The sequence below is a fragment of the Prionailurus viverrinus genome, chromosome F1, assembly GCF_022837055.1.
Source record: "Prionailurus viverrinus isolate Anna chromosome F1, UM_Priviv_1.0, whole genome shotgun sequence".
In the NCBI taxonomy this organism is placed as follows: domain Eukaryota; kingdom Metazoa; phylum Chordata; class Mammalia; order Carnivora; family Felidae; genus Prionailurus; species Prionailurus viverrinus.
The window spans coordinates 66,372,544-66,399,615 of NC_062577.1; the positions used below are offsets into that span (position 1 = coordinate 66,372,544).

The window sequence follows — 27,072 nt, forward strand, 5'->3', positions numbered from 1 at the left end:
GCCGAGCAGCAGCCCGGCCAAAGGGAGGAGGCCGATCTCCCCCGTCAGACTGGAAACCTCGGCTGCAGCCAAGGTCGCCTCCCTCCAACTCCCCGTCCACGTCCCAGCCCTTCCCCGATACTTAGAATAAAACCCACCCTGCCTCACATCAGGTTTAATTCGTTGTATGCGATGGGGAGCTGGGGGGTCGGAGGCAAGCTGTCCCTGAGTCATAAACGCAGAACAGGTTCTCATTCACCAGGGACTCGACTGTGGAGCCTGGAGCCCGCGCTCATCTGCGGATTCACTGCTCGCGGGAGCCCACCAGCTTTTATTTTCTCGTTTATTTCCATAGACTGTGTCTTCTCTGTCTAAGACAGGGTAATGCATTTTATAATTACTTACTCCTGCCTTATTTTCACGTCCTGTTCTAGTTTCAGAGGTGGGGTGTGGTGATTAAAACACCCGTAACATCGATACTTCATTTCCAAAGACGTTTTCATTTTCAGCGGGCGGCGCAAGGCGTCGCGACCCCTTCACGCCCCGGTGCACCTGCCCGGCCGCTTCCGCGCGGCCCCCGCTGCTCGCGCACCGGAGGAGCCGCGAAACGGACCGCTGGTTTCGGGCTCTTAGGCGTGACGAGCGTCGCACGGGAACCGGGCGCCGTCTCCTGGTTGGGGGGCACACGGTTCAGAAACGCCGCCAGCACAGGTTCGTCGCCTCTGTCGCTCAGAACGGCGCAGCGGCCGCAGCGTTTGCGGCCCCACGGCCCGGGCCGTCCGCGCCAGCCCTCCCGTTACCGTTACCGGGGCGCGTCGCGGCCCACCCAGGCCCCCGAGCCCCCGCTCCTCCCCGCGCGACGTGCGAGGGCGGCCCCGGGCACTTGTCGCCGCGCAAATCCTCAGGCGAGTCCGAAGCCCCGGGGACCGGACAGGACGGGCCTGCGGCTCCGCCCACTCGCACGTGGGAGCCCCTGGCTTGGAGCAGCCGGCATACAGCAGGAGCCCAATGGTTGCGGTTCCCTCCTTCGTCCTGAAATAACAGCCCTTCGCACGAACGCCTTGGGCGCCAAACGAGCCGGGATTTCAGCCCGCCCGCTCGGTTTTCGCCGCCGCGAACTCCAGCCCCCGACGGTCGCTCGGGAGAGGGCGCCGCCGCCCACGACCGGCTTGTACTTCACCGGAAAGAGGTCAGCGTCCTGGAAGCACGTGGAGGAAGCGTGGACGGACGACAGAGGGCGTTACTTTATGGGGGGGAGTCTGGGGGGCGGGGCACTGAGTATGCAGGGTTCCTCACGGGGATACTTGACTATGGGGGTCTCCTCATGGGGGGGTATCTGACTATGGGGGGGTCTCCTCACGAGAGGTACTCGAGTATGGGGTCTCCTGGGGGGGGGACTTGAGTGCGGGGGGGGGGTCCTCATGGGGAAGTACTTGAATATGAGGATCTCACGGGGAGTATTTGACTATGGTTGGGTTTCCTCACGAGAGGTACTCGAGTATGGGGGTCTCCTGGGGGGGACTTGAGTACCGGGCGGGGGTCCTCACGGGGAAGTACTTGACTATGGGGGCCTCCTCATGGGGGGGTATCTGACTATGGGGGGGTCTCCTCACGAGAGGTACTCGAGTATGGGGTCTCCTGGGGGGGGGACTTGAGTGCGGGGGAGGGGTGGCCCTCACGGGGAAGTACTTGACTATGAGGGCCTCCTCATGGGGGGGTATCTGACTATGGGGGGGTCTCCTCACGAGAGGTACTCGAGTATGGGGGTCTCCTGGGAGGGGGACTTGAGTGCGGGGGGGTCTTCATGGGGAAGTACTGGAATATGAGGGCCTCCTCATGGGGGGTATCTGACTATGGGGGGGTCTCCTCATGAGAGGTACTCGAGTATGGGGGTCTCCTGGGGGGGACTTGAGTACCGGGGGGGGTCCTCACGGGAAGTACTTGAATATGAGGGTCTCATGGGGGGCATTTGACTATGGGGGGGGTCTCCTCACGAGAGGTACTCGAGTATGGGCGTCTCCTGGGGGGGACTTTGAGTACCGAGGGGGGGGGGTCCTCACGGGGAAGTACTTGACTATGGGGGGGTATCCTGGGGGAGGGGTGGTACTTGAGGGCTGTTATCATTTCAGGCACAAACCAGGTATTTGCAAATTCGCAAACAGCCAGGCCACTGGCGGGGCGAGGCCTTGACTAGATGCTGCCATCCTGTGGGGGAAGCGAGACGGAGCCATGACCACCCGGCCATCGCGGGCGCCGCGGGCCTCCCGGCGCCCCAGGCCCCAGACCGGGTCCGGGCGGGTTCGAGGGGCAGACGTCGAAGCCCCTGCCCTCGCAAACGGCTGGCGGCCGCCATGAGCCTGTCAGCGGTCACTTCGGCGACCGTGCAGGAGCCCAGGGGAGGGCGGATTCACCGTCCGGCCCGGGGAAGCGGCCTCAGTACACAGCCTGTCCCCTAAGGGCAGAAGCACCGACGGAGCTCCGCAGAACAACAGATACACCGACTTTTAAAAAGAAACTAAAAATTAAGAGGGACAAAAGCTGCCACTCAAAGCCTCAGTTTCCAGTCTCCTAACGGAGAGACCAAGGAAGCTGCTCTCTCTCCCGACGCCCCAGGCGCCCTGCGGGCCTTCCCACCGACCAGCTGGTGCTCTCGTTTCTTTCTGCTCAAATGCTGGGAGGTTTCATTTGAACACAAATACCACCCTCCGAGCGAATGCAACTAACTGAAATTCTATACATACCTAATCCACGCTTTCAGGTAAGTAAAAGATACTTATCCACCCACCAAAACAAGAAGTTGCTGGAAAGAATGACGGAGCGGAGCGTGTCAACGGTATTTGGAAGGCATCTTGAACGCTCCCGGGGCCAAATCTAGAGAAATCAGGGCATCGAGATGAGTAGCGAATGGGGCTCCGTCCATTGTGCCTCCGACTCTTGATTTCAGCTCAGGTCACGACCTCAAAGTGTGTCGGGTCGGGTCTGCGCCGACAGTGCGGGGCCTGCTTGGGATTCTCCCTCCCCCTCTCTCCGCCCCTCCCCCACTCTGTCTCTAAATAAATAAATAAGCAACTACATAAATATCCGCTCCACAGGACGTACGTTGCTATAGTACAGAAAACAGTGTGGAGGCTCCTCCAAAAATTTAAAACTAGAAATACCACAGGATTTAGCAATCCCGCTTCTGAGCACGCGGCCAGAGGAGACAATCTGTGCCTCAGAGGGATCCGCGCACCCCGTGCTCACCGCAGCTTTACTCGCGACGACGGCCAAGAGAGCGTCCCTGACGGACGAGCGGGTAAGGCCGACGTGGCGTCTACACGTGCAGGGGCCGCCGTTCAGCCTCCAAGTCAGTCGTTTGTGCCAACGCGGGTGGGCCCGGGGGACATCACACAAGCGTAATAAGCCGGACGGAGAAGGTCAAATGGTGCGTGCTCTCAGTAGACGTGGGGCCTGCAACAGAACCCGCAGAAGCGGAGAGCGGACCGGTGGTCACCGGGGCAGGGACGGAGGGGAGACGAGATGTTGGCCAGAGCGCTGGAGCCTCGGTTCTGCGGGCGGGATGAGGGCCGGAGACAGAAGTACACCAGGAACCGTACTTCGTACTGTGCGTGCTTGAAACGCGAGAGCGGCTCGGGGTTTTCTTTCACTTGTTCGACTTCCAGTAGAATTACTGCACAGTGTTGTGTGTTTCAGGCGTGTCATAGAGTGACTCGACAGTTCTGTGCATTGAGAGAGGAGCCCTGAACTGTCACACCCGCACACTCACACACACACACGCACAACGGTAACTGCGTGAGATGAAGGCTGTGGTCGTTTCACGACGTGTTCCTGTATCAAAGTAGATCGCATTGTACGCCTGAGATTCATACGGTTTTTATTTGTCAGTCATACCTCAATAAAGCTCGGGGCAGGGTAAGAAGAAAGTTAGAAAAACAGCAGTAATCCGAAATAAAAGAAAACACTGCCCCCCAAAACACTACAAACAGGAAAAGCATAACTTTATAGTGAAAACGCCTGGCAGACAGCACATCGATCAAGTGACGGAAGCCTGTGCCACCATCACGGGGCAGATCAGCATCGTGTCCCGGTTGACGGGGTGCCCCGGGTGCCCGGCGCCACGTCCGCCACGCGGAACCTGAACCCGACCCTGAGGAAACAGCAAACTCAAAGTGTGCGTTTCACAGAGTAACCAGTAATCTTCACCCGCGTCAAGGTCAGGACAGTCAAGGAAAGCCCGAAGTATTTCCATGCCTTTTTAACTTTTTTTAATGCTTACTTAAAAAAATGTGTTTAATGTTTTATTTATTTTTGAGAGAAAGAAGCCACACGAACAGGGGAGGGGCAGAGAGGGAGAGGGAAACACAGAATCCGAAGCAGGCTCCAGGCTCCGAGATGTCAGCACAGAGCCCGACGCGGGGCTCGAACCCACGAACATCGAGATCGTGACCTGAGCCGATGCTGGGTGCTCGACCAACCGAGCCACCCAAGCGCCCCTGAAGAAGTGTTTCAGACGGAAGGAAAGTCAGGAGATGGAAGGACCGAATGCAAGGGGCAGTTCCGACCCAGAATCTTCTGCAATACTGATCTTCACGGAGGCCGCTGGCAAACCTCACGCGATCTGAGGGGAGACGGTGCTGGTGGCACCCTCCTGATCTCGACAGCTGTGTGGCTGTCGTGCAGAAGGTCCTTGTGCGTAGGACAAATGCTAGAGTTCGGGAGGTGACAGGACATCCCACTGACGACTCATTCCCCAACGTCTGGGAAGGGCGGGAGTGCTTGTGCTTTATTGTAACTCTTCCGTAAAAGGAAAACTAATGTTCTGAGAAAGAATGCCAGTTCTGGAGTCCTGTGCCTTGGGTTGTAATCCCGTGTGTTACAGTAGCTGTGGGACCTTGGATAGATGACTGACCGGTGCCTTCATTGTTATGTCTGTTCAGGGCTAACTCACTAACCTACTTGTGAGGTTATCAGAAGGGTTGAGTGAGGACAGTCAATGTTACATATTAACAGGGCAACACAATTCATAATAGGAATCATTTAACTTATCATCCACACTGGGATTCTTTTCAGAGTAATAGGGGTGCTGACGGCCGATTCCTCGAAGACATCATCAAAATGACCTGTTAAGGAGCAGGGTTAAGTTCGTTGCTTAATGAGGGAAGGTGGGCCACCTCCTTGGGAGTGTCTCAGAAGAGGGCGGTCGTGGGTGCACATTCGGAAGGTTTGAAGATCTCATTTCCAGCAGGATTGGGCTGGACCAAAATCGTGACAGTTCAGAGTCGGTGAACAGAGGGAGGCTGGGGTTTTGAACGGGGCCTCAAGAACTAAACAGGCACCAGATGAGCCAGTTGAGTGAACTGCAGCCCTGGGAAAGGGGCTCTTACCCCCACGAGGGCCGGCTGTCTAGATTGAGGTCAACGAACTTTCTAGAAGCTCCCGAAACAAACAGTGCCGTTCGCCATCTCATCCTCCTGGGCACGGCTTTCTTGGAGTTCAGGTCACGTTTATGCAGTCTTGGCTCTCAGTCTTGTTAAACTGTGGCCTGTAGCTGGTCTCCATCCTTGCTGACCCCTCACCAGACACGACCTGGGACAACAGTCATAAACCGGGATATATGGAAACCTTACCGACCACCAGACAGATACCGAATCCATACGGTAAAGGGGTTATTATCCCCATTGGCAGGGGAGGAAACTCAAGCTTGCGGCCCTTGGGAAGGACAGCTCATTGAGCCTTGGCAGACGGAGGACAGCTTCCCAGAGGGGATCAGAGTCCAGTTGGTGGTGGACATTCAGCAGGAGCTCATCAGGTGACGGAGGGAGGGAGGAAGAAAGGAACGACAAACACCCGCTGTCGGGGCAGGCGGGCGGGGCGGGGGGGGGGGGGGGGGCGGCCTGGCTACGAGGCCCGGGCTCCCTCCCAAGGGTGATGCCCAACCACCAGCTCGGGTCCGCGGGTACCGCGCCCGGGAACTTGAACGGCCGCACGGTGGGAAGACTGCAGACGAGCCACAGGGGTTCGGGAGAGACGCGGGGGCCTGAAATAACCAGCGGGATGGCGGGTGGGAGAGAGGCCAGCAGACGAGGGGACGTGTGCGTGCAGCGGTGGCAGAGAACGGGAAGTAAACCAAAGGCAGACACGGCTGCACATTTTGCGCTAGCCCAGCGAAGCGTTACCCCACTTATTATAGGGCCATCGCAGGAGAGCTGACTGGCCCGAGAGGTGGGGGCGAGTGGCTTTCCTCGCCCGCCCGGCATCGGCATCGTTGGCCGGTCGCGCCCTGAGCGGGGACCTCCAGCCAGCCTCCCTAGAGCCACACAAACGACTGCTCAGTCGGGGGGCTCCTGTCTCGGCTGGGGGAGCCACGAACAGGTCACATTGCCGCTGCCTAGCGTCCTTCATTCTCAGGCTGGGAAAACAGCGACACAGAGTGTGTTTTATTTTTATTAAAGATGTCATCAGACACAAGATGGGTTCTTCCCCGCAGTAACTACATTACTTCCAGTAGAACGCCGACCAAATGGCTCTTCCTGGAATAAAATGCACGGGAGAATATCTGGTGCCAGCAGCCAAATTAGCTTAAATCTTCATCCCAAACTCCTGAAGATTCTCTAAGAAGAATTGTGTTTTTTAACCATTGGGACATTAAAAGAAATCGGATACAAGGAACACAATAAGAAGTGGCTTTAGTCTACACTGGCTGAGACAGGAGAGTGGGAGGGAACCCTCTCAATGACAGATAGGGATCATTCTGGTGGAGTTCACCCCAAATCTCTATCATTATGTCTCCTGTTTGAGGTTTTTGTTTTTTCTGAAAAGTGACTTTTTTTTTTACACGCAAGACTATTCTGCTTTAGACTAGTCTCCTCTTTTTGAATTTCTCCCCCTAACAAGTTAAAGAGTGACCCTAAATGTAGACTTAGGGCTTACATTTTATTTTTTTAATTTTTATTTTATATAGAGAGAGTGCATGAGTGTGGGAGGGGGGCAGGGAGGACAGAGAGAGAGAGAGAGAGAGAGAGCCCAGCACAAAACCTGACTCAGGGCTCCATCCCACGAACCGTGAGATCATGACCTGAGCCGAAATCAAGAATCTGACTGAGTCACCCAGGCACCCCAGGGCTTACATTTTAAAAGACATTTTCTCTGCTTTAAAAAAAAAAAAAAAGTGAGGGGACATGGTTGGTTGGTTGGTTGGTTGGTTGACTGGTTAGACCTCAGAGGTGGCCTTTAGTTTTTGAGACAATTGAGTAAATTGTTCTGGAAACTTCTGGAAATATAACCTTCTGTTCATCAAGAATCCTCGCATCAAACTACAGAGCGCGCTTACCTTGGCCTGGAAATGTTTTCATTAAATGTTCTGTTTAACTTTAAAGGACCTTTTAGAAACTACTTCAAAGAGAGCTTTACCTCAAGGTCAGCCTTTCTTCCACTTCCAACCTTGCTGTTTTTGTTCAATTCCTATGAAGGTCAGGAGCCCGCAGGACCAGGCGGACGGAGCGGCTTCTCCCCCAGGGAGCACCTCCAGGGCTGTCCGGGCTCGCCGCGTCCCTCCCTGCCCTCCCCACAGCCCTCAAACCACCCACCGACCGACCCCCGAGCCCCCTGCAAAGTGTGGGGAGACTCCAGCCAGGACCAGCCTGCAGAGGGTGGCGGCCAGGCTGACCTCATCAGATGAGGGAGTCTTGTTTTGGGAGGGTCTGCTGCAGGAGGAGGCCCGGAGGCCCCTGGGACACGCTGAAACAGACACGCTGAAACAAACGGCCTCTCCGGTAGAAGCAAATTAAGGGTTTGTTGTTTGTGTTTGTCGAATTTTCAGGTAAGAGCATTATTTTTTTTTTCATTTTTTTTTTCAATGTTTATTTATTTTTGGGACAGAGAGAGACAGAGCATGAACTCAAGGACCGCGAGATCGTGACCTGGCTGAAGTCGGACGCTTAACTGACTGCGCCACCCAGGCGCCCCAAGAGCATTATTTTCATGAACAACAAAAAGCGCGTTTCTTTTTTTTATTTTTAAAAAATTTTTTAATGTTTTTTATTTATTTTTGAGACAGAGAGAGACAGAGCATGAACGGGGGAGGGGCAGAGAGAGAGGGAGACGCAGAACCGGAAGCAGGCTCCAGGCTCTGAGCCATCAGCCGAGAGCCCGACGCGGGGCTCGAACTCACGGACCGCGAGATCGTGACCTGAGCCGAAGCCGGACGCCCAACCGACTGAGCCACCCAGGCGCCCCCAAAAGCGCGTTTCTAAAGGTGGTGTAGAGCTGTATGGAAATCTGGATGTTGAGGGAATGAAAGGTAAGTGGTAAGACAATGTCTATACCGTGACCCCATTTGTGGTAAGCGCCTCTGAGGGATAATAAAAAACTGGTTGGGAACGTTTACCCTGGAGGGGAGGCAGGAACAAGTTAAATGCATAGGAATAAAAACAATGTGGTCCAGGGGCGCCTGGCCGGCTCAGTCGGTTGATTGTCTAACTCTGGATTTCGGCTCAGGTCATGATCTCACCGTCCATGAGATCCAGCCCCGTGCTGGGTTCTGCACTGGGCCTGGAGCCTGCTTGGGATTCTCTCTCTCTCTCTCTCTCTCTCTCTCTCTCTCTTTCTCTCTCTCCCTCTGCCCCTTCCCCACTCATGCGTGTGCTCTCTCTCTCTCTTTCAAATAAAAAAATTTTTGTGTAATGTTTATATTTGAGAGAGACAGAGACAGAGCGAGAGCAGGGAAGGAGCAGAGAAAGAGGGAATCCAAAGCAGGTTCCAGGCTCTGAGCCCTCAGCACAGAGCCCGACGTGGGACTCGAACTCACGAACCGTGAGATCATGACCTGAGCCGAAGTCAGACACTTAACCGACTGAGCCACCCGGGCGCCCCTCAAATTAAAAAGTTTAAACAAACAAACAAACAAACACAGTGTGGTATTGGCACAGGAATCTACGAAAGTCAATGGAACTGAGATTTTAGAGTCAGTAGCAAGACAGAAGGACATGAAGAAGAATATCTCATAATGATAATGAAGTCAGTTCACTAAGAAGAGATAACAATATAAAATTAGTAAATACCTGATATCAAACATCAGAATATAGAAAACAAATACATTAAAACATTAAAATCTCCTTTATGTAATATTAGTATCATTATATCTGCTTTCTTTTGTTTTGTGTTTGCTAATCAACTGTTAAACCCGTCTATTATTAGTATCGGTTATGGCATTTTTCAGTTCTAGAGTTTCCCTTTGGTACTTTTGCTATAGTCTCCAATTCTCTCCTGAAATTGTCCATCTTACACTTTAATTTCTAGAACACGTGAATCACAGTTGTCTTAAAGTCTGGGTATGATGACTCCAGTATCTGTATCTCCTGGGGGCCTCTTCCGTTGTCCCTCTCGCCAAGGTTTTGGTAAAGGCTTCCCTGTTTTACATGCCTCGTCATCAGGTGCTAGACCTAATGTGGGAAACAATATAGAGATAATTTGAAGTAGTGGATAATATTATCTTCACCCAGAGAGGATTTGTTCTTGTTTACAGGACAGATTAGGACAGGGCAAACCACCCGAATAAACCCACCACTGAGTTGATTCAAGCTGGATTTCAACCTCTGGGAGCGCTAGCCTGTTTCGGCTCATCCTTACTCCTGGGGACCCAACGGGAAGGCCTGGGATGTTTGCCAGGACCCCCCTCACTGATGAGCCCTCAACTCCGAGTATCATCTCCCTGGGAAACTTCCAGAAGCTCTGCTCAGCTTGTCCTATCAGACTCAACTCCAGAATTGGTAAAGAGGGGTGCCCGGGGGGGGGGGGGGGCGGGAGGGGGCTCAGTCAGCTGAGCGTCTGACTCTCCATTTTGGCTCAGGTCGTGGTCTCACAGTTCGTGGGTTCGAGCCCCACATCGGGCTCTGTGCTCACAGCACAAACTTGCTTGGGATTCTCTCTCTCCCTGTCTCTCTGCCCCTCCCCCACTTGCGCTCGCTTGCTCGCGCTCTCTCTTTCTCTCAAAATAAATAAACATTTTTTTTTTAATTAGAAACAATAGAATCGGCAAAGAGCTCAAGTGGGGCCAAGTTCTGGCCTCACCCCATGGGGCTCTCTTGCAGTGTCTTGACCCGTTTTCTGTGCTCTCAGACATTCTAGGAATACCTTACCCAGCCTTTCTAATTGTTCTTTAAAACATTTTTTTCTTTTAACGTTTATTTATTTTTGAGACAGAGTGTGAGCAGGGGACGGGCAGAGAGAGAGGGAGACACAGAATCCAAAGCGGGCTCCGGGCTCCGAGCTGTCAGCACAGAGCCTGACCTGGAACTCGAACTCATCAACCGCGAGATCGTGACCTGCGCCGAAGTCTGACGCTTAACTGACTGAGCCACCCAGGCGCCCCACGCCTTTCTAATTGTTCTTGATGGGAGTCTTGATCTGACACAATCTGGTTTGAAACATCTTTGCGTGATTTTTATTTATTCTACCTACTTCAGTGAGTCTGAAAAAGGAAGTGCTTAACAGCGCCCAGAGGTATCTTTCAAACTTTCTCTCAAATGAAAAATTCTGCCAATAATAACTTCGAGAGCCCATCAGAAGATACCAGAACACTGTGATCTGGCTCTCCTACATGACCTGCCATATTTAGTAACACTCCTGGAGGGACGCGGAGACGGGCCATTTCAAAGACTTCCTTTGCCTTAGTTTTCTTTCTCTCCCAAACCCCACAGCCAAAGCCTCTGCACCCACACACCTCCCTTCCGCCCGGCGGCCTGTCCCTCTATTTCTAGTTACTCCCGACGCTAGGGGTCCACACTCGCGTGCGTCCCACCGGAGCTTACAGAAAGGACGCGACGGCAAAACGGCGCGCACGAGGGTTCAACAAAGGGAGTCCGCACTTGGACTGTTCCTGCCCGTCTTCAAGGACGCCTTCGAGGACGAGCGCGCCCCCACACCTGTGCCTCTAACGTGCCGTCCCTTCTCCCTCCCTGCTGGTCGTCATGTGCTCAGTCCCTCGGCCTCCCCTGTCTCCAGAACGCTGAATTTCAGCGCCAGCCACCGCTGCTGGGGCCCCCTGTGCACAGACGCCGAGCAGGTGCGCCGGCGGCCCCGCCCCATGCCGCCCTGCCCGCCCCGCCCCGCGGCTGCCCTGCCCCGCGGACGCCCGCGGTCAGACAGCGGGGGACACGCGGCCCAACACAGAAGGGCAGGGGAGTCGACGTTCACGACAGAAGGAAACGGGTCGGTAGGGAGATTCCTCTCTTCTCTCCCCAGGAGAGTTTATTGAGTGATTGAAGACACCTTTAAGATACTCCTGCAGGCCCACTTCCCTGAGACACGCTTTCTACGGCTTCTGGAAGGACAGTCCCCCGAGGCTGAGCTGTCCCAGTTGTACTAAGTGGCAGCTACTTGGTAAACACATCCTCGCATCGGCTCTCCTTTCTCTGTGTGTGAACCCAAACAAACATACGACAATGCCCGGTCCGCGCAGTTAGAGAGACAGAAACAAGAACGGAGACAACAGCTCTGCGCAAGTCAGAAGGAGAGCGCGAAGAGCCAAAGCTCTCAGAGCTCCTGTGCTGTCTAGAGGAGTGTCAACACTGCTTAAACCCTGGACCTTGTTCAATTAGAATGCGTGACAAATTTAAAAAAAAAACTTGGGGCGCCTGGGTGGCGCAGTCGGTTAAGCGTCCGACTTCAGCTCAGGTCACGATCTCACGGTCTGTGAGTTCGAGCCCCGCGTCAGGCTCTGGGCTGATGGCTCGGAGCCTGGAGCCTGTTTCGGATCTGTGTCTCCCTCTCTCTCTGCCCTTCCCCCGTTCATGCTCTGTCCCAAAAATAAAAATAAAACGTTGAAAAAAAAAACCCAAAAAAACAAAAACACTACAAAAAGAGAAAGTATAATTCCAAATCTTTCAAAAGAAAAATGTGGAATAGGAAAAAAAAAAGCTTCAGAAAGAACTCAGTTAATCCAAGAACAGGAACACAAGAGAGAAAAAGATCAGAAACAACATACATAGAACAAGAAGAGATCAAAAAGTAAAATAGACTCAAAGTCTAAACACATTAGGAATTGCAGGACGCCTGACCGGCTCAGTCGGTTAAACAACCGACTCTTGATTTCGGCTCAGGCCATGATCTCGCAGTTTGTGAGTTCGAGCCCCGTGTCCAGCTCTAGCCTGACAGTGTGGAGCCTGCTTGGGACCCTCTCTCTCCCTCTTTCTCTGCCCCTCCCCCACTTATTCTCTCTTTCTCTCTCTCTGTCAAAATAAGTAAAAATAAACTTTAAAAATATTTTTAATAAAATAAATATATATAAAAACAATCACAACAAATACATGTGACCAAAAATTGACAGTTACAAAACAGAGATTGCCAGTTAAGAATTTTCAAAACCCGGCTATGTATATGAGTACATCTAAAGCAAAAGAACTTAGGTTGAAAATAAAAGGATCAAAATGACATTCTAAGCAAATGCTCACTACAAGAAAGCTGATTTGACTATGTTAATATCAGACAAAAAATAAGCCTTAAGATAAAGAGCAGCAAAGAAATAGAAAGGGATAACTGTGTAATGACATAAGATTTAGTTAACCAAAAATTATACTAATGCAATTCTAAACATATAAGTACCTACTGAAACACGTTTAAAATATAGAGAATATAAACTGGTAAAAACTACAAGGAAAAATTGACAAAGTTACCACCGGTGGTAGTCATGTCATGAAAACTGTGTTTTCAGCATGAGTTCATCTATGACTACTGATCCAAGCAGACAGAAAAGGGAAAAAAAAGATCAGCAAAGATACAGGATATTTGAACAACAAAAGTAACAAGCTTGCAGCAATATATTAATTCTATACCCAATAGTGAAAGAAAACAAACTTTCTTCAAGCACACATGGAACATTTATAAGACTAGAGCATATACTAGGCCAAAAAGCAACTATCCACAAATTTCAGAGAAAAGTATCACAAAAACTATGTTCCGATCACAATGCAAGTATTTAGAATTTAAAATTGTGACAGATCCTGAAATTTAAGAACATGTTTTTTAAATAACTCATGAGTCAAAGAAGAAACCATAGTAAAAACTTAGATACATTTTACAACTTAATGATAATGAAAACAGTATCTATCAAAACTTGTGGGAGGGACATCTGGCTGGCTCAGTCGAAGGAGCATGCGATTCTTGATTTCAGGGTCATGAGCTCAAGCCCTACATTGGGCATGGAGCCTACTTTAAAAAAGAAAGAAGAAAGAAGGAAAGAAGGAAAAAGAAAGAAGGAAATAAATAAAGCGAGAAAGAAAGAAAGAAAGAAAGAAAGAGAGAGATATGAAGTGGGAAAGTGGAAAGAAAGTGGGATATGAAAAGTAGTCCTTCATGAGAAAATTATTGCTTTAGATGTTTTTTATATAAGGGGGGACAGGTTAAACATTAATAAAGTAAGCACAAAACTTAAGAAGCAGAAAACAAAATAAACCCAAAGAAAGTAGAAGGAAAGAGATGATAATTGTAAGAGCAGAAACAGAAATAGACAATGAAACAGGAAGCCAAGACACAGAGAAAATCCACGAGTTGGTTCTGTGAAAAGGCCAACAAAATAGCCTCTGCAGTGATTTATCACAGAGAAAAAATAACACAAGTAATTCATCAGTCAGTTTTGACTATAACCAGACTTGAAGCTGTGTTACGAAGCTGTAATCATCAAGACAGTATGGTACTGGCACAAAAACAGACACAGATCAATGGAACAGAACAGAGAACCCAGAAATGGACCCACAAACGTATGGCCAACTAACCTTCGACAAAGCAGGAAAGAATAGCCAATGAGAAAAGGACAATCTCTTCGACAAATGGTGCTGGGAAAACTGGACAGCGACATGCAGAAGAATGAGCCTGGACCACTTTCTTACACCAGACACAAAAATAAACTCAAAATGGGTGAAATACCTAAACATAAGACAGGAAACCATCAAGATCCCAGAGGAGAAAACAGGCAGCAACCTCTTTGACCTCGGCCACAGTAACTCCTTACTCAACATGTCTCCGGAGGCAAGGGAAACAGAAGCAAACATGAACTATTGGGACCTCATGAGGATAAAAAGCTTCTGCACAGCAAAGGAAACAATCAGCAAAACTAAAAGGCAACCGACAGAATGGGAGAAGATATCTGCAAACGACATAGCAGATAAAGGGTCAGTATCCAAAATCTACATAGAACTTATCAAACTCAACACCCAAAAAACAAATAATCCAGTGAAGAAATGGGCAAAAGACATGAATAGACACTTCTGCAAAGAAGACATCTAGATGGTGGACAGACACATGAAAAGATGCTCAACATCACTCATCATCAGGGAAACACAAATCAAAACCACAATGAGATACCACCTCACACCTGACTAGTGCAGCCACTCTGGAAAACAGTATTTTTAACTTAAAAAGTTAAAAATAAAATTATCCTTCAATCCAGCAATTGCACTACTAGGTATTTATCCAAGGGATACAGGTGTGCTGTTTCAAAGGGGCACATCACCCCAATGTTTATAGCAGCACTATCGACAATAGCCAAAGTATAGAAAGAGCCCAAATATCCATGGACAGATGAGCGGGTAAAGAAGATGTGAGATATACATACAATGGAGTATTGCTGGGCAGTCAAAAAGAATGAAATCTTGCCATTTGCAACTATGTGGATGGAACTAGAGGGTATTATGCTAAGTGAAATCAGTCAGAGAAAGAAATATTACATGATTTAACTCACACGTAGAATTTAAGAAACAAAACAGATGAACGTAGGGGAAAGGAAGGAAGAATAAGATAAAAAGAGAAAGGGAGGCGAACCCTGAGAGACTCTTAAATACAGAGAACTGAGGGTTGCTGGAGAGGTATTGGGTGGGGGATGGGCTAAATGGGTGATGAGTACTAAGGAGGGCACTTGTTGGGATGAGCACTGGGTGTTATGTGTGAGTGCTGAATCACTAATTTCTACTCTTGAAATCATCACTACACTAGATGTTAACCAGCTTGGATGTAAATAAAATAAATTTTTTGACTATAATATGCCGTGGTGGCTGACAAAATTCCAAATTTCGTTTATTTTTTGCCTGCTGCATAGGCCAACCACAGAATCACCATCAGACTTCCCTCCACGTGTCCTCTCCATTTGGGGACCCCCAGGGACAGCCGTGCCACTCTCATGGCAGAGAAGAAAGAACAAGAGAGCTAGGGCAGACCCACACGATGGCCTCTAAAATTTCTGCTCAGATATGGTGTCGCCGTGACCAAAGCCATTGCCAGACGAGTGGGTGTCCGTATTCCTCCCACAAGAGGCACTTCAAATCAGGTAACAGGTGTGAATGTGCAGTCCTCTTACAAGAAGGGGGGCGAATATTGGAGGAACAGTAACACCGTCTACCACAAGCAATATCATAGATGTGAAAGGACAGGTAACTGCAAACACGGCAGGGCCTGACAACACTCCCAGCAGCTTTGCGCCAATGAACTTTAAATCTTAGAGGAGGCGGAGAAGTTCTTTAAACCGCTGCGAGGAGACATAAGATACCTAAACAGTCTCACAGTCTCATGAGTATTAATGAAATGAGAGCAGTATTTTAAAATCTTCCCACAGGGGTGCCTGGCTGGCTCAGTCAGTAGACCTGGTAACTCTTGGTCTTGAGGTGATGAGTTTGGGCCCCACCCTGGGTGTAGAGTTTACTCGAAAATAAATAAATAAATAAATAAATAAATAAATAAATAAATAAATAAATAAATCTCTTTCCACAAAGAAAATACCCAGCCCAGAGAGTTTTATAGGTGAATTCTACCAAAACTAGAAGGGAAAGATATTCCAGAGGACATCTAAACAGAAGGAATACTCCTTGTATCATTCTATGAGCCTTAAAACACAGATGAAGGCAGAATGAGAAAGGAAAATCACAAGCCCATGATGTTCATTAATACAAAAGTAAAAATCCTACATAGCATAGAAGCTGAGTAAAACAGCATAGAAAATTGATCATAACTTATGGTCAAGTACTTTATCGTAAGAGTGTAAGGACAATTTAATATTAAAAAGTCTATAAATGTCCATAATCAATATATTAAAGGCAGAGAAAAATATGATCATCTCATTCGCTGTAGAAATTTTTTGATTAAATTCAATATCCATTCAAAATTAAAACTTTTCAGTAAATTAGGAACAAGAGGAACCTTCTTTGACAAAGGGGGTTTACAAAAAGCCTACCAAAACATCATTCTAAATTTATTTACCAAAAATAATTCTACAAAATAATTCAAAATTTACTTTTCAAAACTCAAAATCAAGTCCAGACTGCCCAAGTCAAGAATGTCAGGAGAACATCACCATTTCTGTTAATTAACTAGTGTTATACTTTCAGAAAAATAAAAGGCAAAAATGACCGAACTGACACTATTTTCATATAATGATTGTCTACATATTGTTTACAAATTATTAGAAAGAACAAATTATTAAAATCAAAGACTAAGTGTTGTATCCAGCATGGTGGCTGGATACAACATCAATATACAAAACTGAAATTTATTTCTACTCCAGCGACAGACCATTACAAAGTGTAAATTTAAAGAATATCCCTTACAATAGCATCAAAAGCTACAAAGTAAGAATAAACCCAACAAAAAATGTGCAAGATCTGGATTCAGAAAATAACAAGGCTTTACTGAAAAGACGTTAATGAAGACCTAGTAAAAAGATGGCTATTCCTTGTTTATGAATTGGAAGACTCAGAATCATAAAGATGTGAATTCTGTCCAAACTTATGTGTATATTCAAGGCAATGTCAATTAAAATCCCAACAGGTTTTGTGTATGTGCGTGGGTGTGTGTGCCCACGCAACTTGAGAAGCTCATTCTGAAATATGTCTGGAAAAACATAGGGCCAAGAATAGCCAAGATGGAAGATGAAGAAGAAAAATAAGGAAGATTTTCCCTCCTAAATAACCAAGATTTTTTATTTAACTATGGTAATTAAACAGTGTGGTGTGGACACTAAGACAAATTGTCCAGTAGAAGAGAATAGACAATTTAGAAATACGGCCATGCACAAACGGAATGGTAATATATGACCAAGTTGGCATGACAATCAGTTGGGAAAGGAGGGGCTAGTAAAAAAACAGACCTGGGGGGTGGAAAACTCATATGCATGTAAAAAGTAAAACCATAAACCAAAGTAAATTCCAGAGAGCATAAGAATTCAAACATCAAAAACAAAACTAAATATGTTTGGAAGTAGTAAAATTTTTTTAAAAAGAACATTTTTATCAAAATAGGAAGTGAAAAGACAAGCAACACGACATGGGAAGAAATTTGCAACACATAAGTGACAAAGGAGCAGTGTTCAGTACAATCCACTAGAAAAAAAAAAAAAACAGTGAGGAAAAGACACGAACTGGGTATCATAAAAGTGAGTCAAGGATGGCCCCCTAGGTTATTTCTGTACAGCAGGCTGCGACCTATAAACTCAAAGCCTGCCAGTAAGTACCAACCTCAAATGTTTACACATCCAGTTGTTTTAAACACTGTTCCAACAAGCTGTTAGCCACTTAGAGCCACGTGCCTGTTTTGCATACTTCATGAAACCGCACCCAACATCTGCTGGTCACAGAGAAGATAAACCCTGTGGCTATAATGACCCCAACCTGCGGCTGCCCTTCGGAGCTTTCTGACCCAGCCACTTCCTGCTGGGCTGCAGAGCAACGGACACCTAACATCTGGTCACCTAACATCTGGTCTCCTCGCCATCTAAATGCTCCAGAGTCTCTGGATTGTCTAGTTCTGAGGGCCTTCCCCACCTACAAATCCGTCAAAGGTGACCCAAAGAAAGCCTGTGTGTGTGTTACTGCCACCTCGTGGTCTTATCTTTTTCCTCGCTCCGCCTTGAAATCCCTCCAGCCCCAGACACTTGTATTTCACGGTCAAGAACTACAGATGGCCAACAAATATATGAGATGTTGAACCTCGGGGATATGCCAATAAAGCCAGGACAGGACACTATATAACTCCCCTTTCATGGCCGGAAATCAAGAAGTCTGCAGTGTGAGGGGAGATACGGTGCTGGTACAAGTGGAACTGGGGCATAACCACTCCGGGTAAAGATATGGCACCATCGTATAAAGTCGAACGTGACACACCCAAAGCCCATCAATTCTACTCGTAGGTGAACGTACCCAAGAGAAATTTTTGTACAGAAACACCACAAGGCACTGCTCGTAACCACACTGTTGGAAATCGCAAAAACAAACAACAAAAGCAAAACTAAGCAAACAGACCTAGAGATTGCATAAACGTTCAGCAGCTGGAGAATGGACAATGATACACTCACATAATGGACTATTATGTGGCAGTGACAATGAATGCTGGTGTCCCCCCAGGATAAGCACGCTGAAGCCCTCGTACTGGGAAGCGCTAGCACTCGTGACTGGGATTGGGGGTGCAGGAAAGAGCCCCCACGGAGACCCCTAGGCCTTCGGCCACATCAGAAGCCTACCCCCAGGAAGGGGACCAGGCTGGCACCCTGCTTCCAGCCTTGAGAACCTGTTGTTTCTAAACCCGTGGTGGCTTGTTAAAGCAGCTTGACCTTTAGCCAAGACATTTAGCAACATCTTTGTGAAAAGTCCAGAACGCTAGACAAAAGTTAAAAAACGAAAGTAGTGTTATATCGCTTAATAGTGAATATAAACGTGAAAGTCCGTTGCAGCGATGGAAGAGTTGCCGTAAACACAAATCAGGATGGAGACGAATTCCGAGGGGCGGCAGCGGTGAAGGATGGAGACTCATCCCCACACTGAAGTCAGTGGGTCGGGCGGTGAGAGGGCGAACACCGAATGACCTTCGAAATTAAACGGGCCATCCGAAAACAAATAAATAAACGGGCCATCCGAGGACCAGCGGTTGCGGCGTCGTCGTAACCGGCCCCGTGCACTTGACCGCCACCGAAACCCCCGAGGCACCTCGGGCCGCGCCAGGCCGGGAGCGCACCCGCGGGCCGCCCCCCGCACCAGCACCCCGGCGAGCCCCCGGGAGCCCGGGACGGCGGAACCCCCGCCACCGCGACGCAGACAAAAGAGGCGACGGTCACGTGGTGCCGCCGCCCACGCCCGGCGCGCCGTGACGTCACCACTCGGCGACCGGGCCATTGATTCCCGGCGGCGGCGGCGGCGGCGGCGGCGGCGGCGGTGGCGCGGCTACGTGGTGGGGGCGGGCGGGGAGGGTCCGCGGCCGTGGCAGGCTGTGGGGTCGGGCCGCGGCCCGGAGGATCACCGCACCGGGTAAGAGGCTGTTTCCTTCTCTGCATCCCCTTCCCGGCTGGAGCGGCTGAGGAAGGGGGCGCGGGGCGGGGGCGGGGGGGGAGGGTGCGTGCGTGCGCGTGTGCGCCCGCCCGTGCGCGCGCGCGCGTGTGCGCCCGGGGCGCGCGGATGCTCTGGCGCGCGTGCCGGCCGGAGCCCAGCAGCTTGGGGACCGGGGGCGCCGCCGCCCTGGGCGCGAGAGCGGCTGGACGCGGGGCTCGCGGGGCTCCCGGGCCGCCTCCCCGCCCGGACTGCCTGCGCCCCGCGGCCCCCCGGCTGGCCCGCGCCGGCCCTGCGCGCCTCCCGCGGGGAAGGCGTGGGCGTCCGCCGTGGACAGCCCGCTGCGGGTCGCGGCCACCGCGCCGAGCCTCGGCCTGGCCCTGCTGCGGGAGGCCTAGTTGCGTCACCTCCCCGCCCTCCGTCCTCCATCCGCTCGGCGTGATTCTTGCGCCCCGCTAGCGGGTAAGCCTGCCGCAGGTGTTCCGTGTGATGTCAGAGTTTGGGAAACTTGCCTTTCCAGAAGGGATACCTGTCCTTGGGTTTTCCGGGCAGCGGGGGGCAGTCTCGGCAGGCGCCTAGCCGGGAGGGCAGGGCACTGGCACACAGAGGTCCCTACGGTGGCTGCTGCCGGAGGGGCAGGCCGAGTAGGTCACGGGGAGCGTCAGATTGTCGAGCGGATGTGGGCGAAGGTGCCAACTCCATCTTTACCAAGCAAGGCTTGTCCCCCTCGCGTCGAAGCCTCCGGATGTCTTTTTCTTTATTTAACAAACACTTGCGTGCTTGCTGCACGGGCCGCAGAGAGGTAAGAGTGGAAAGGGGCGTGAGCTTTGGAGTCAGGTGTGCCGTCTGCCATCTGTGCGACACTGAGTTATTTAACTTCTCTGCAAAACGAAGGTAATGATGTCTACTTTGCACGGTAATTGTCAGAATTCGAAGTGTCAAGCTGTTATGACTAAGGGCATGGCACCCAGGCGCTTGAACTTGCTCCCTTGCCGAAGGTGCCCCGTTGCTTCGGCGGATTGAGAGCGGGGAACTTTTTGCTATTTTGGATGTTTGCTATTCTGCCAGATACGATGAAGCAGACTTGGGGGGAGGGGATGTCAAAACCCACAATCTCTCTACTAAAGACCTCATAAAATTGTAGAACTGGAAAGAGGTTAGGGCTTCACTTATTAATTAATTATTAATCAATAATTGCTTCTTATTGAGCACTTGCTGTGTGCCCGACACTGTCCCCAGCGCTTTACGTACACTAACTTCTTTCATTCGTCCGGCAACCCAGTGCAGGAAGTAAGCATATCCCCTTTTTACAGATGCAGAATAGGAGTCTCAGCCACAATCCGGAGACTAGTTAATGGCAGAACTGGAACTTGAACCCAGAACCCAGGCTTCTCAGGCTGTATGGAGCTTGAGCCTTGTTATTTCTCAGTGATGAGAGAGAGAGAGAGAGAGAGAGGGAGAGCGCGCCCTGGCAGTGTGAACCTGTGTAGGGGGATAAGGGAGGCATAAGCAGAGCTTAGAGGGCCAGTATTTGCTGCAAGAATAATATTTCAAATTGTTCAGTGATAAATTATCTTTTATTTTACATTTTACCCAGCATGGTCCAGATGTGAACCGAGATTTGGCCTTTTCACCCAGAGAAAAAGGAAAGGCTCACGGGCACACAGTGCTGAGATCGTGGGCACGCAGTAGGTATTTGGGAAATGCCTGCGGAAAGAAGAAAAAATCTTGAGGTATTGTTATTTCTGCCAGACTGAGACCCATTGCTCAATACACAAAGGCTGCCTTAAGCCACTGTTACACAGTAACAGTATAATATGAGCATCTTTCCTATTCATGGACTTAAAGATTTGGTGGGTTTTGTTGTTTTTTTTTTTTTTATGTTTGTTTATTTTTGAGAGAGACCGTGCACACGCCAGTGGGGGAGGGTCAGAGAGCAAAGGACCGAGAATCCAAATCAGGCCCTGTGCTGACAGCAGTCAGCCCGATGCAGGGCTCAAGCTCACAAACCCGGAGGTCATGACCTGAGCTGAAGTCAGACACTTAACTGACTGACCCACCCAGGTGCTCCCAAGGACCTAAAGATTTAAAGCTGTGTCTCAGACCAAGATTGGAATTCTGATCTGTGACCAACTGATGAGAGTTTTCAAATATGTGAACAAGAGAATCTGAGCTCTGGGCATCTGTAGTGATCTCTTGAGATATAGCAGTTTATTTTGCTTTAACATCTTAGGTTTGGACCATATTGGGTCCAGCTGCCTGAGTTAAGTTTTCTGGAGAACACCGGATGATTGTTTGGCATAGAGGTAAAGAGTTCAAGATACTAGCTTTGTGGCAATATGAAATACTTAGGAAAGACCTGTGACTAATGGGCATTAATGTGGGAATAGTAAACTGGTTTCAAACGGTTGATGTTGGTGGTGGTTTCCGTCAGCTGTCGTTCTGGGTTCTATTTGACGATGTCTTAGGGCTGTAGAGTGGATTATACCAACTCACAGGTTTATGTTCCTCGCCCATATAGACTAACACGCCCCCCCAAGTTCCTCCACCTGAGACGCTGTTACTGCCTCTGTACCCTCCCAGGTGCCCTAAAGCACCCAGTTCACCGTCTTCATCAACCCTAATGGGAGAAACTCTACCGGCGTGTATGCTCTCATCCCCCCTGAACCCCGTCACCACCACACACAGAGTAAAGCTCTTTCCCAAAAAGAGGGTGCGTTGACCCAGTCGTAGATGGCAGAAACCCAGTGTGAACTCCAGCAAAAAAGAGCCCCTCCGCCTTTGACAATTTAACTGGAAGTCCAAGGATGAGCCTCAGGTGTGGCTGCAATAGTGTCACAGACTCTTGGCCCTGCCTTTCTCTTCTCCTTTTTTTGCTTCTTGGCCTCATTTTCTGCTGTTTTCTCTGTACGCACCGGCAGCCCCAAGCTGATGACTTTGCAGTGCTCTTCTGCACTGTAAGCTGGTCACTGTGGACAAGGGGACAGGGACACCATAATTGGACAGGTGTGTCACGGGCCCACTCCTGGGATGCCAGAGTAAACCGCTTGTCCGTAACCACGTGGGATGACTGCCGCGTGTACGTGTGCGCGCACCCCTGCTCGGATCCTACTTCGAGGCCCTTCCGGAGCCTTCCGACTGGGACACCCGCCCTGGTTTTGCTTGTCCGTCAAGTTGTTGCTGTGTGGCCCTGCTCCTGTGCCCTCTGACCTTTCCGCACCCGTGCTCCCGCCACATCCGCCCTTCCCCACGCCCTCAGACGATCTGCTGTCGGGGTTCAGGTCACGATTCTCCCAGAAGCCTCCCTGGGCCTCCGTCGATGGGTTAGGCCCCCTTCTCTCTGCTTATGGATCGACACCGGAACTCGGCCCTATTGTAGATTTGAGGACCCCCCTCCTTAATTGGCGTATTTCTCTTCACACTTAGAACCCATCGGTGTTGCATGGTTGTTTGTTGCCTGTCTCTCCTCGTTAGAACATCAGCTTCATGAGAATAATGAGTGAAAGCATTTTTGTTTCATTTACTGCTGTGTTTCTAGGGCCTAGGACAGTGCCTGACACGTAGCACGTGCTGGATAAGTGTTTATTAAATGCATGAATGAAAGTCTGCCCACAGGGAGAAAATGCTGGCATCGTGTTGATGAGGACTCCAGTCTGCCTGATAGATACAGTTCTCACTGTAAATGTCTGCAGACTCCAGGACCCCGGGCCCACCCTGCAAACGCAGAGCCTCTCCCCGTGTGCCTGCACAGGCCAAGGTCGGGCCCCACGGAGAAGCCACGTGAAATTCCACCCCGTGAAATGTTTCGCTCCCCACTCAAACCTTTCTCAACAATGATATGGTGTATATGGAGGCTTGTTCCATAGTTTGAGACTTTTCCTTAGGGTATTTATTTTTAAAACATTCATTTGAACACTTATAATGTGCCAGGCATTGTTCTAAGCCTTTTATAAATAACTCATTCTTTGATTGGAGTTTTGGGATCAAGCGTTGTGAACTTTAACATTTTTTTCCTTTTGAATACCAAACACTCAAGAAAGGCTAAAAAATCCCAATTAGAAAATTCTAAAAGAGATGAGACCTGCAGCTCACCTCACCCTGCAGAGGCCGGCCTGTGGTGCGTGCCCCCCTGACCTTTCTGGGGTTTTACAGTCGCAGCTGTTAAGTAAATGAAGTTCTGTGTGCGTCTCTGGGCTGCAGACGTAGAGGTGCACGGGTGTCTCTCAGGGACTTACTGCGTTTCGCCCCGTGCAGCTCTGCGTGGCCATCTGCACCTGCCTCCCCTGTGCGCTCGTCCGGGCGCTTCTGTTCCCGGCCCCGCGCTGGCTCCGGGTGTGTGGCGGCCGGATGGGGGGCCAGTGGCGCTTCGGCCCCGGGGCTGTGCGGTGTTGGTCTTCCGCCCTGTCCCCGGGAAGGCCCACGTCTGCCCTACATACAGAGCCCATCCGTCTTTCCCGGAGAGGGGCCTCACCTTCCAGAAGCCTACCTGTGCCATGCCCACTCCCAACGAAAAAGGGAGCGGGTGCCCTTTTGTTTCTTCTTTAGCACAGAGTAGTTCTCCTAGAAATAGACGCTTGGGGTGAGGGCCGCTGTGTAACCCCACGCTCCCCTCCAGGCACCGGGCCCCGCCTGCGTCTGCTGCGGCCTGCGGTGCCGGGCTCGGTCCCGACGCGCTTCTCGAAGACCGCGTGCCCAGCACCCTGCCCAGCGCCCTGTCTGGTCCGGGACCGGGCGTTTTAACGAAAACCGGAAAATCTTTGTTAATTGAAAATTACTGTCTGGTTTTAATGTGTATCTTTTCTTACGGTTAAGTTTGAGCTCTTTACAGACGGTTATCATGTTTATTTCCATTTTTTTAAATGCTCAGTCAATATTTTGTCTATTCACTTAATTGCATTTAAGTTACTTTTTACAAATTATACAAATTCCCTTAAAAAACCTGAATATGTGCTCCTTATAAAAACAACTTTATCTGCCGTGGATATTTTTCTGATTTGTTGTTTGCCATCTAATTTTGGCTTTTTTATTAAACGTACAAAACCTGCTTTTCGTTATTCTGTAGACGAATTTTGTGCTTTTTGATTTCTTCCTTTGCTTGCAAGCTTGAAAGTGTTTTTTTCTCATTCTGTATTCCAGTATTTTATGTTTTGCTTTTTTTATTATTTTAAACAGCTAATACTCTATTTTATTTTAGATTTTAACAAATATTTTATGAAAATGCTGCATCATGTTTTAAATAAAATCAGTTTGAATTAGATGGTCTATATTTTATTTTACATTACATTAGTGCATACATATTTTTCCTTTTTAAAATAATTTATCAGAATATCAAAGCTTGTTCCACAAAACTGAGATTGAAACATATGTATGTATCATTCTTTTAGTTTTAACGTGCTTAGCATATCCACGAATCGCCGCACGGCATAGCGTTTCTCTGTGGCTGTCCGTGTGGGGTAAGAACTCGTCCGTGTGTAGCCAAAGGACAGGTGGAGCCCCTCCAGCCCTTATGTGCTGTTTCCCTAAGGCCCTCTTTCATTAAGATGCAATTACGTGCACTAGACGGCAAATATTTCAGTGAATATTGATAAATATATATGTCCGCTAGTCACCATCCAAATCGGGAAATTAAAACCTTTCTATCACCCCAGAAAGTTCCCTCGTGCCACTGCCAGAGACCACTCTCCCCAGAGCCACCACTGTTGTGATGTCTGTTATCTCCATACATTAGCTGAGCTGCTGTAGAATTTCACACAGATGGAGTTCTACAATGTGCACTTCTGTGCGTGGTTCTTCCGGTCGGGATCAAGCGGGTCGCGCGGGTCGTTACCCTGTGTGTGAACGGACATCAGGTGTTTGTGTGTTCGTCACATGATGGACATTTGGTTTGTTTCGAGTTTAGGGCTCTTAAGAATAAAGCTCTATGACCATTTTTTTCGTCTTTTTTTGTTGAGGTACAAAACACATCGCTACACGAAGTGTAGCGTTTTCAAGCATATGGTACAGTCGTCTCACGTACATTCGCCAACCGTCCAGAACCTTTTCTCTTGCAAATCCGAAACTCTGTCTCCGTTAGGTGGCAACTCCCCCTTCCTGCTCTTGCGCGGGTCTCTGTTAGCCTCCTTACATGACGCCTTTTTGTGGCCGCTTCTTTGTATCTCCCTGGGAAGTGCGTGCCTGGGACTATAGTTGCTGGGTGTCGGTGGTGGGACGCTTAGCCTTAGAAGGAGCGGCCAAACAGTTTCCACGGTGGTGGCACCGGTTCGTGTTCCCGCCAGCAGCGTATGAGAGTTCTAGTCGCTCCGTAGCCTCCCCAGGTTCAGATACTGTTCAGGTGTTTTTATTTGAGCCGTTCTGGTAGCTGCGAAGCGGAGTCTTACACTGTTTCCACTACTACACTTTGAGCTGCTTTTTTTAATGTTTATTTTTGAGAGGGAGAGAGACAGTGCGAGCAGGGGAGGGGCAGAGAGGGAGGGAGACACAGAATCCCAAGCAGGCTCCAGGCTCCGAGCCGTCAGCACAGAGCCCGACGCGGGGCTCGAACCCACGGACCGCGAGATCGTGACCTGAGCTGCAGTCCAGAGCCAATCATTTAACCGACTGAGCCCCCGGCACCCCCAGGCTTCGCGCATCCTAAGGGCAAGTTTTATGCCGTTTGTATTTGTTTTCCTATTCTTACTGGACCCCCCCCCCCCCTTGAGGGGTGGTAATGCTTTATAACAGGAAACTTGAAAATTGCAGAAAACTATTAAATTGAATAAAATCACTAGCGACTACGCCTGTCAGACATCCGTGCGTGTTGGCGTGCTTCACACAGCGCCGTGTGGCTTATCCCGCACACAGGCCGTGCTGGGGTTGCTTGATTGAGCAGCTCGGCCCTGTCCCGGCCTCCACTCTGCCACCGCAGGACATCACCTGTTGGCAGCAGGAATCCTTTGTCACAGGAAGCCCTGACAGCTTTTTGTGTTTTCTTGGCCAGAATTGTCACACGTTATCACTGGCGGGAGAAACGGAATCGCCAAGAGGAGGTTATTAGATGCCCCACAATCCTCCCTCCGGGGCTGGGGAGGAAGCCTGGCCTTCTCAGAGGAAGGTGGGCAGAATCGGGCTGCCTCAGAAAGGAAGCCTTTCTTGTGGGGTTGGTCGGTACCTGCCACTTGGGCGCATTGTTTTCCAAAAGCTGAAGTTGTTCTGTGTTTAGTTTTGTGTTCCGTTCGCTTGTGATTTAAACATTTCCCGTGGCATTAACTCTGTAAATACCACTCTTATGTGTCATGTAACTAATTCATGGCTCTTCCAGAATTTATGTGACCATGTGTTCAACTTTGGACTTGACGCCTGTTTTCAGTTTTTCCCTATTGTAAACAATGCTGTCGCAAACCTAAGTTTTCATACTAGATTTCGGGTTTTCCTCCTCAAGATGGATCTTTATTATTATGTTCACTAATAATAACGATGTAGTCCTAGGATTACATTGTCATTAGTGGTAATGGCTGTTGGCTGTTAGCTGAAGTCACGGACATACTTGAGACCCCTGACGCCCAGTGTCCAATTACTTTCGTGCAACACTTGGACCCGTCATCTAAGTAGCTGTTTCTCCCCCTCCCTTCTTGGTCTTCTCCCTCCCACCTCTTCCTTTCATCCAGTCATTAACGCATACTCCTCTGACAGGTGATTCGTCACGTACCTTCTGTCACCAAAGCACCGTGCCGGGTCACGGCTGTAAGACTTGTACTGCTCAGGAGAGACGGACGTAACGCGTGATCAGATAGCCTGCAAATGCTTAGCTGCAGCTAGTGCT

At 49.7% G+C, this 27,072-nt stretch overlaps 1 protein-coding gene across 1 annotated transcript in view; it reads left to right on the top strand.

Moving 5' to 3' along the window:
* The first annotated feature begins 19,165 nt into the window (after positions 1–19,165).
* Positions 19,166–27,072, top strand: part of ADAR (adenosine deaminase RNA specific) — a 39,165-nt gene continuing 31,258 nt past the window's right edge. The window contains exon 1 of the mRNA XM_047839597.1: positions 19,166–19,256. The gene's annotated coding sequence lies outside the window, so the exon portion shown is untranslated. The remainder of the gene's footprint in view (positions 19,257–27,072) is intronic.